Below are 10,820 nucleotides of genomic sequence, written 5' to 3'. Positions count from 1 at the left end.
TACAAGTGCTAAGTAAGCTCACTAATGCTACAAGTACCAAGTAAGTTAACCAATGCTACAAGTGCTAAGTAAGCTCACTAATGCTACAAGTGCTAAGTAAGCTCACTAATGCTACAAGTAAGTTAACTAAACCTGGTGCCTCCCTCAAATCAGTAGCACAGTTAAACTGGACGTTATTCTTTTTGTTGTTGAAATCTTTCAATTATTATCATCAGAATTTATTACAACTAGCAGGAACCCGTATAATATAACCCTAAACGGTGTCAAGACTCAAGAGACTAAAATGATTATTACCTATTTAATTCGCGTTTTTGACACCACTTGGGGTCCAAATTTTGGGCTCTGAAATCTCTATTCCTTGGCCAATTTTTAACTTTTTTTTCATGCTGCTTTGAAGGCCATTAAAGCATTTAAACCAGTCAAAAAGGTTTCAGTTGTACATCTTTTACGTTTTTGCGGAAAGTCGCGTTAACGTTGATGCCGTGGTGTCAGTAAAATGGCACGGAAAACTATCGTCTCGCTTTATATATAGTAAGATATCAATGTTGTATATAATTTCTAAAAATGGACTAGAGAAACCAAGAAATGCCTTGACAAGTGTACAGCGATGATAACAATCAGGGGACACCAATACACCCAAATAACCAAACAAAAGGCCTCGAGAGACCTGATGAAAAGTCGAGCAATTACATTGGGCCCCAAGTGCAGAAGGAGAAAAATGGGCAAATAATACGAGCTGTGACCTTAGGAGGCATTTTTAGGTTTTTAAGAATAATGGCCACAACCCAGAAATTGTCAATTACAATTGGCTGATTTGTAATATTTCCAATAGAATGAAGTTTTAACGATAAAATTTAAATAATTGAATATAAAAGACTAAATCAAAATTGTATCCGAATAAAGCAAAAATGCGTGATGAGTACCTCAAAAAAAAATAAAAACAAAAATAATAGAGAAATACACTACCCGTAGTCAGTAGAAAAAGAATTGTCAGGATCTGAACTAGGGCTAATATCTACAGATGCAGTACAAACATGTTCCTTCCAGATGTGTTTAATAAGTTCTGTTTTAAACACACCTGGTCTGATAATCTCTCGAAGGGAAAGAGGAAGTCGGTTCCAAGTGGGATGAGCTCGATAAAAGTAAGATTTAGATATAGCTAAGCCAGGTGGAATTGAAGATATTACTGATAAGTGATCAAGATGTGAGCTTCTCAGTCGGCTTGACCGAGCACTGGAGTAGCCCTGCTGAACGGAACCGAGCTCTCCACCCTCATTCTGAACATGCTCATTGAAATCTGTAGCTTCTATCCTAGCCGGGAGGAGGACGGAGGTGAGTTGAAGTGTAACCATCACTGTAACCATAGTAACCATAGTAACCATAGTAACCATAGTAACCATAGTAACCATCATAGTAACCATAGTAACCATCATAGTAACCATCAGAGTAACCATAGCAACCATTGTGATTATCATTTTAATCATTGTAATAATTTTAAACATTGTCACCAATTTCGTAATTTAAATAACTTCCCAAGTATTATCCGACCCATCCCTCGAGCGAAAAGGATCCTATTTGAGAACTGTTTGCCTCCCTGTACGGTCTATGCACACTCCCTGCACGGTCTATGCACACTCCCTGCACGGTCCCTGCACAGTAACATATGAACACCGGACCCTAGCCGGCTAGTAGCCACTTTTGTAATAACAGCTCCTCAACTTCACATTACCTAACCGGCTACTAACCGGCACTTGAAAAGTGGTCACTAGCCGGCTACTAACCGGCTACTAGCCGGCTAGTGACCACAAAGTGGCTACTAACCGGCTACTAGGTGGTTACTAGCCGGCTATTAGCTGAGCTCTAAAGCAGACCTACTATCTAGAGGTTCCAAACCGGTTTGGGACCTCGAGAAAGTAGGTCTGCTTTAGAGCCAAACTAATAGCCGGCTAGTGACCGGTTAGTAGCCACTTGGTGGCTACAAGCCGGTTAGTAGCCGGCTAGTGACCACTTTTCAAGTGCCGGCTAGTAGCCGGCTAGTAGCCGGTTTGGAACGTCGATAAAGTTAGTCTGCTTTAGAGCTCAGCTAATAGCCGGCTAGTGACCACCTAGTAGCCGCTTAGTAGCCACTTTGTGGTCACTAGCCGGCTAGTAGCCGGTTAGTAGGTTAAACAGTTTATGCCTAGAGCAGCGATCAAAGATCAAATTATTCATAGCACAAACATTACCAGGGATTTTCTAATGTCCATTGGGGTGGACTGGTGGAATTGCTTGTACAAAAACACGTGCATTTGGATAAAGTTTTTTGCTGTCTTCATTAGGTCACTCACAGGGGTCTTGAGATGATTGACACCCTGGGTACAGTACCGGATGTCGTTGGCACCGAAGCTTAAGAACAGTTTCTTTACCTGCACAAGAGGGTTCTTTGTATGAAAGGCCTCAATAGAGTTCTGTATAGCTGAGATCTTAAGCCCACTCTTAGCTATGTTGGTGACAGTTTCTTTACCTCTACTGAGGCGATCAGCGTCCAATCGGGCAGCAAAGGATTCACCAGCAATGAGGATGATAGACTTCTGGTTTTTGTGGGAGTCTGTGATGGGAGCTTTTAGAGATACTTAATTAGGACTGTCGGATGTAGGAGAGGTAAGAATAGGAGATGAAGGGGAAGAGGAGGGTGTGGTTAACTTTCCAACAAATTTCATTGTCAGAAGGTGCAACTCCTGGGGCAATCCTGTGCCTCAACACTTGCTGTGTACAAGGCTTCATGATGTTCAGTGTGCCATTGGTGGCAGGGAGGGTGAAGTCTGTGCTAATCAACTCTCGGGATAGCCTTGACCTAGTTGTGCGTTTTTCTACTTGGGTTGTATCGAGCACAAACTCAAGTTGCCGCGACGGCAACTTGGTCGTTTAGCTCCGGACAGTCTATGCAACGTCTATGCAACGTCCATGCAACAACAAAAGAACCGTCTATGCAACGTCCCTGCACAATGAACACTCTATGCACACTCCCTGCACGGTCAGTCTATGCAACGTCTATGCAACGTCTATGCAACGTCTATGCAACGTCCCTGCACAGTACCATATGAACACCGGCTACTAGCCGGCTACTAGCCGGCTACTAGCCACTTTTGTAATAACAGCTCCTCAACTTCACATTAACAACCGGCTACTAACCGGCACTTGAAAAGTGGTCACTAGCCGGCTACTAACCGGCTACTAGCCGGCTAGTGACCATAAAGTGGCTACTAACCGGCTACTAAGCGGTCACTAGCCGGCTATTAGCCGAGCTCTAAAGCAGACCTACTAGTAGCCGGTTCCAAACCGGCTACTAGCCGGCACTTAGAAAGCGGTCACTAGCCGGCTACTAACCGGCTACTAACCGGCTAGTAACCACCAAGTGGCTACTAACCGGCTACTAACCGGTCACTAGCCGGCTCTTAAGCGGACCTACTAGCCGGCACTCGAAAAGCGGTCGCTAGCCGGCTACTAACCGGCTAGTAACCACCAAGTGGCTACTAACCGGCTACTAACCGGCTACTAACCGGTCACTAGCCGGCTCTTAAGCGGACCTACTAGTAGCCGGTTCCAAACCGGCTACTAGCCGGCACTTAGAAAGCGGTCACTAGCCGGCTACTAACCGGCTACTAACCGGCTAGTAACCACCAAGTGGCTACTAACCGGCTACTAACCGGTCACTAGCCGGCTCTTAAGCGGACCTACTAGCCGACACTCGAAAAGCGGTCGCTAGCCGGCTGCTAACCGGTTACTAACCGGCTAGTAACCACCAAGTGGCTACTAACCGGTCACTAGCCGGCTCTAAAGCGGACCTTCTAGTTCCAAACCGGCTACTAGCCGACACTTGAAAAGCAGTCACTAGCCGGCTACTAACCGGCTACTAACCGGCTAGTAACCACCAAGTGGCTACTAACCGGTCACTAGCCGGCTCTAAAGCGGACCTTCTAGTTCCAAACCGGCTACTAGCCGACACTTGAAAAGCGGTCACTAGCCGGCTACTAACCGGCTACTAACCGGCCAGTAACCACCAAGTGGCTACTAACCGGTCACTAGCCGGCTCTAAAGCGGACCTTCTAGTTCCAAACCGGCTACTAGCCGACACTTGAAAAGCGGTCACTAGCCGGCTGGTGGGTACTAACCAGCTAGTACCCACCAAGTGGCTACCAACCGGCTACTAACCGGCTACTAACCGGCTAGTACTAACCTGCTCTAGGCGACTCTAAATCAGACCGGCTATAATTCATTATTGCCAAATTATTTGAAATTTATTATTTGAAACACGTTATTTGAAAGTAAGTTCCAAAATCGATTACAACATTTTTATGAAAAATAAAAAAATACTGAAAACTGATTACATTCAATTTCTTCGTGGTGGAGGAGCAGTGTAATTGTTTTTGGGCGCTAGGACGACGCCTTGGGTACAAAGGGTCCTAAGAGTGGCAAGATTACGGTTGCAGATCTCGTTTGCGAAGGTGTAAACACTAGGAAGTCTGACGTCTCGTAGTTGCAGCAGTGCGTGTTGGACACCTGGTAGGTCAACTTTTGCTGCTTCAGCGATACATCGCTTTCTTGAGAAGTGACTCCGAGAAATGTGTATCTGCTCCAGAGCGGCAGACTTTGAGAGACCAGAGTTGACTAGCTGCACAACGGCGTCGTATTCCGCTATAACCCCGTCTAAAGAAAATATCCGCCTCGTTCTGCGACCAGTAGGCAGAGCAGCAGCATTGGGAGCAGGTTGCTGATCAGTAGCAGGTTGGTGTCCAGGAGCAGCTTGCTGAGCAGGAGGTTGAGGAGAATTGGGAGCAGGTTGTTGATCAGTAACAGGTTGCTGTGCAGGTTGAGGAGCTGGAGGTTGAGCTGGAGGTTGAGGAGCTGGAGGTTGAGGAGCTGGAGGTTGAGGAGCTGGAGGTTGAGGAGCTGGAGGTTGAGGAGCTGGAGGTTGAGGAGCTGGAGGTTGAGGAGCTGGAGGTTGAGGAGCTGGAGGTTGAGGAGCTGGAGGTTGAGGAGCTGGAGGTTGAGGAGCTGGAGGTTGAGGAGCTGGAGGTTGAGGCGGTTGAGGAGCAGCAGCGGTACGAGGAGCTAGTCCTGGAACAGTGGGAGGAGGAGGGGGTGGGGTAGGTCTTGAAGTAGAAGAGGTTCTAAGTCGGTGATTGGTGGTGGGGATAGGTCTGTTTGGTCGAATTGTGGGTGTAGAGTGCAGGGAGCACGGATCGATGTGTACTATAATCTGTATATAATCTGCAGGCAGTACATCTGAGGGAGGGAAGGTCGGGACTGTAAGTCCTTCTGGAGCAGATTGAGGAGATGTGACCGGTAGACCCACAGTGATCGCATTTAGGAGCAGGTGTAGGAGCGGTATATCTGTTTCTTCTGGTCCGCATGTTGATTAAGAGTAAAGAATGATGTATAGTAAAGAACGATGTAAAGAACGAGGGATAAATAAGTTGGTGGCTAATGCTACTTATATAGTTTTTGGAAAGGCCTGCAGGTCCGTCAGGGCTCGTTATACCCATCGTTAGGATTTGACGTGACACCATGCATGATAGATCAGATCAAATAACCATGGGTACCCATGGTTATTTGATCTGATCTATCATGCATGGTGTCACGTCAAATCCTAACGATTGCGGTGATCCGTTAGAACTCAATTGGGGATCACATCGTTTTCACTGATCACATCCCTGCAGGGATTCTTATGCAAAAGGAGGGATATAACCTAAACAATCTTGATAAAAGGATTAAAAAATGACTATGATACTTGATGTGTCCCATATCATAAATAATTTGGGATCCATCAGTTTCGGTTCGGTTTATCGATCGTTTCTTAATAAAGTGGGAGCAAGCGGAGCATTCGTCTATTTTCAAAATGTAATAAATGCGATATTACTCGTCAGCCAGCGCAGGCCAGCGCAATATAGTTGCGATATTGTTCGTCAGCTACTGCTAGCGCCGGCCAGCGCTGGCTAGCGCCATGTATCGAAATCGGCTCTAACTAATTCGCTCGCCCAAATTTTCACGTGACGTTTCTATGGTTTTGCAGCCAAACAAAACGGTTTTACAGACACCCTAATCCCAACCTTAACCCTAACCCCGAAGCTATTCATAACCCTAACCACAACCGTGGTCACTATTAACCTATGTCTCTATTAACCAATGTAAACAGTTCTGCGTGAGAAATTCGAGCTAGCTTGCTCAGGGGCTAAATTGGCCAAATAAGCTCATTGAAGCTAGCACTCACACAACACTTGCCACAATGACCACCGCGAGCTGATTACTCGTGAGGTCGAAATGGGCGCTGGGTGCGATATTTCTGAAATTTTGCCTGTTGGTTCGGTGGATGATTTTAGCCACAGCGCCTTAAAATTAGCAAGATCGCAGGTAATCACACAAAGTTACAGCTAATTTAGTGATGTAAACACTCGTCGCAATATACTGGAATTGAATCGAGCGCTTACTGCGCGTTGTTATGGTTACTAAGCGTGTGGTCATGGTGAATTGAGCGCGCATAGCGTTGATGATCGAAAATGCTTGCTTATTTGTTATGTAAACTCGGCGTGTTGTAAATTTATCTACACAATTGTCACATAAACAAACTATCAGTATTATTGATTGTATTCACAGCATAGTAAATGCAACGTATGTCAAGGCTATAATGTTCATAAACAGGACTGTAATTTTCATAAACCGAATAGAGATTTGTCAGAATTACAGGCTGATTGCCGCTCAGTAAATGTAATATAAAGCCCCCGGCAGTTGAAACCAACTTGAATCGATGCATTTTCGGACACTGATTCAGAGTCACCTTTTAAGACACAGGGTTAAAATGCTTGCCTGAGAAAAAAAAACCAGTCTAGCTACAGCTTGTTCTACAGTGTACAGTTAAACCGCAGTTATTCTTATGAATATGTTTATGAACAGTGGCCAAAATTATCTGCTTTTGGGGCTCGGGCGAAAATTCCATTCATTAGTGTTAGCCAAATAGAAGAAAAAGAACAGTTTAATGGGAAGAATTCATTAGTTACTAAATTCAAATTTATCAATTAAACAATTTAGATTTACTCTCACATAATATATCGTATCACTACTGACAGTAGATCTAATTTCTCGTTCGATCTGATTTACATCTTGGTGACAGTAAAGGCCCAAACTTTGACCAGAATTGCATGAAAACCTGCCTTCTTTGAGTTTGTGAGAAAGTACGATGGAATTCACCCCAGCGCTCCTTATCAATTTTAAAGTGTCGGACACTCCACAAATTAGATATTGCGCACACAATCCGGTGAACGCTCTTTTTAGCCTGTACACTACTGTGTACCCCGGTTAACAGCAACAAATTTCAAACTATCCATTTTAATATTTAGTACCCTTCACTTGTATTTAATTTGTCTAAGTGAAAACAGGGTAAATGTCACCAAGATGTAAATCAGATCGAATAGACGCCGTTCGATCTGATTTACATCTTGGTGACAGTAAGCATAGTTGAATAAACCGGTGGTCGACATTTTGTCCCGGCCGATATTACCTCCATCCGGGCCGGTACCGGGATTTTTCCCATTTCTCTCCGTTAGAATGAAACAAATTTTAAATATAACCTTCAAGGACAAACTGGAATATGTTTATAAAGTCAAAACTGACACAGAACTCATATTTGTGATCTGGTATTAGTTACTTAAACTAATTTAATTTTAATTGAACATAGAGTTTGACGTTAGAGCTTTACACTTTACATACAACATAACCTTACCTGAATAATTGAATAGGGTGAATACTGGATAGCATTTATTAATACTTTCTTTACCCGGAGAACTGTTTTACTTTAACACAAGACCGTGAGCCGTGACATTACTATTAGTCGCAATAATGAAGTCATAATCGAGTCATATTTCTAGCATTTAAGTCAGAAAGAAGTCCATTACTCGTAAACGAAAATCTAAAATCGACTTCATGAAACCCATGATCATTTTAAATCTAGATAAACTCCCAGTCTCCAATGTTCAATGATTTCATCAAAATGTTTTAGGGAAATGTTTACAGATTTGCGAATTTTGGACTCACGTTGAAAAGAAAAACTGCGGTATCCCGGTAGAGCTCTGGAATAAACACTATCAGATACTCATACATTCTCTTAACAATCTTTCAGTATGATTGCATGATTAATTCAAAACTTCTCGAACATGTCAATAGGTTAGACAGACCCGCCACAGTCACGTGGATTTCACAGTTTAGTTAGCCCCTGGGCACAGATTTTATGTTCATGGAACGTATTGCTTATAAAAAATATAATAATAACCCATCGATTACCATAGTTAAGTCAATAATAGTCCTCGATCTTTTGAACGTATATGCTACATTAACGATTCTAGCCTTAAATCAAGGCGCAAAGATTTCTACGAAGCCATTTTTTCAGCATTATAGTTTCTCAAAATATGCTCGGTGGTAATCTTCTCCGTTACTTCAACTTGTCCACGTACCTCATCATCAAACTCAAGTCTGGACACTGAAAATGAGAAATTTTAAATTCAAATAAATTATCGAACTTTAGATAAAAGTTCCACTTTCACAAAATAATTTATCACGCAAAACATACGTTATCTGATTCGGGGGAGGGGGGGGGGGGGGGGGGGGGGGGGGGGGGGGTGTCCAACCGGGGGTATTTTACTACACCTAATTAAATAATTACACCGGCAAAAAAATGTTAACCTGGCATTAAGTAAGAATGTAGTTTACAGACTGCGGTTGTTCTATAGTCGACTTATCTCCTTGACCAACAAAATGCTGTGCTTCCAACACTAGACATAGGATTTCCTCCTGAGATATGTTTGATACATAAGAAATTGTGTAGTTATTACATCACACGATTGTTGAGGCGTTCTGATGGTTAATATGGGGACAATATTACATCAATTATATTTGATTTTTGTAAGATTTTGAACTCAAAATCACTCAGCACACTATACTTATAGGAGAATGAACAAGCAGTTGAATTGGAACAGAGATAATTCTTTTGACTGAATGGATATATTTGAATGGATATATTTTAGAAAAATAGATACAACTAACCATGTGACTGTTGTTCTACAGTCGACTTATCTCCTTGACCAACAAAATGCTGTGCTTCCAACACTAGACATAGGATTTTCTCCTGAGATATGTTTGATACATAAGAAATTGTGTATTTATTACATCACACGATTGTTGAGGCGTTCTGATGGTTAATATGGGGACAATATTACATCAATTATATTTGATTTTTGTAAGATTTGAACTCAAAATCACTCAGCACATTATACTTATAGGAGAATGAACAAGCAATTGAATTGGAACAGAGATAATTCTTTTGACTGAATGGATATATTTTAGAAAAATAGATACAACTAACCATGTGGCACCAATATAAATAGCTTGGGTAGTATTAATTCAAATTGCTGAGATCAGGGAAGGCAGTCTTCGCAATAATCCTGCAAAAAGAAACAATTTAATCTTTCAGGGTGACACATGACTTTTAGTTTCTTCAGATCATAGCTGGTTCGTGTCTTTGTATGTAGGAAAAATGTATTATGATTTATTCCCACGTGTTAGTGAGTTGTGATTTGGAAGTTCTAAAATGCATACGAACCAACTATAATAGAAATAAAATCTTGAATATAAAATGCCAGATAGGATATGTAATTAATGGTGCAGTACAAACACGTTTGTAATCGGCATACCGGCAAATGACGATGAATAGTAATTGGTGTGCTGGGTGTGGAGTGAACCGGCAGGTTCAGCTAATTATTGACTATGTTAAACAAACCCTATCTTAATCTACACCTTTACCCTTACCTTTCTTTAACTCTTTAAATAAAAATGCTGAATAAGCCGTGTATTGAAATTGAGCGTTATGTATTGATTTATGAATCATCTTTTTTAAAGTCTAAATGTTGACTAATACTGTCTATACCGTTACTCCTGAAAGTCTGAAATGTCGCATATACATTATACATATTTATAAAGGACGAAACACTGTGTCTATGAATTTATATACAGGGTGGGCCAGAATAATCGTTTGATTCTTAAATCTAGAATTTGCTGCAAGGTGCCGAGATCTTAATTATTACTAATTAATTACATATTAAAAAATTTAAATAACTTTCGTTCTGATGAAAATTTTTACAGAATGTCAATAATGATTAGAAAAAATTTTTGTGCAAAGTTTTTTGGGTGAATTAAGGGGGCAGGGGGGGTCTTTATGAAATTTCTCTCGAAATTGATTTTATAGTTGTTTCTGATAGAGGGGAGTGATATCTATCTGCTGCTTTTGATCCCATGGAAAAATATTGTTCCTAGCCGAATTTATTGCCGGTTAAAGGTCGTCAAAAAACGAGGTCAAAGGTTTTAAAAATCGAAATTTTTCTAAGGCCATCTTAAAATTCTGATCGAATGGAATCTTTTAAATGGTCCTTAGAACATATCCTGAAAGTTTCAGGATGATTGCTCAAAAAATTTAGAAGAATTTTGGACTCGATTTTCAGGGCACGCGATTTAAAATCGCTCGCACAATACAATGACACATCAGTGCTGGCCTTTGACCGACAATAAATTCGGCTAGGAACAAAATTTTTCCATGGGACCGAAAGCAGCAGATAGATATCACTCCCCTCTATCAGAAACAACTATAAATCAATTTCGAGAGAAATTTCATCAAGACCCCCCCTGCCCCCTTAACCTGTCCAACATGGAATCAGATTACAATAGAGTTCAAGGTAATGGTGATCTGAGTTTTGAAACAAAATAAAGAATAGTGCGGCTTTCTCCCGGATGCCAGCCTA

At 41.8% G+C, this 10,820-nt stretch overlaps 1 protein-coding gene across 3 annotated transcripts in view; it reads left to right on the top strand.

Annotated features, from left to right (window-relative positions):
* The first annotated feature begins 5,789 nt into the window (after window positions 1-5,789).
* LOC134815021 (uncharacterized) overlaps window positions 5,790-10,820 on the top strand; it is a 91,814-nt gene continuing 86,783 nt past the window's right edge. For all 3 annotated transcript variants that reach the window (XM_063823459.1, XM_063823460.1, XM_063823458.1), the window contains exon 1: window positions 5,790-5,799. The gene's annotated coding sequence lies outside the window, so the exon portion shown is untranslated. The remainder of the gene's footprint in view (window positions 5,800-10,820) is intronic.

Source organism: Bolinopsis microptera, chromosome 5 (genome assembly GCF_026151205.1).
Source record: "Bolinopsis microptera isolate Bmic1 chromosome 5, MBARI_Bmic_1.0, whole genome shotgun sequence".
Taxonomy (NCBI): Eukaryota; Metazoa; Ctenophora; class Tentaculata; order Lobata; family Bolinopsidae; genus Bolinopsis; species Bolinopsis microptera.
Note: the sequence above shows the minus strand (reverse complement) of the source record. Positions and strands in the feature narration are given on the sequence as shown.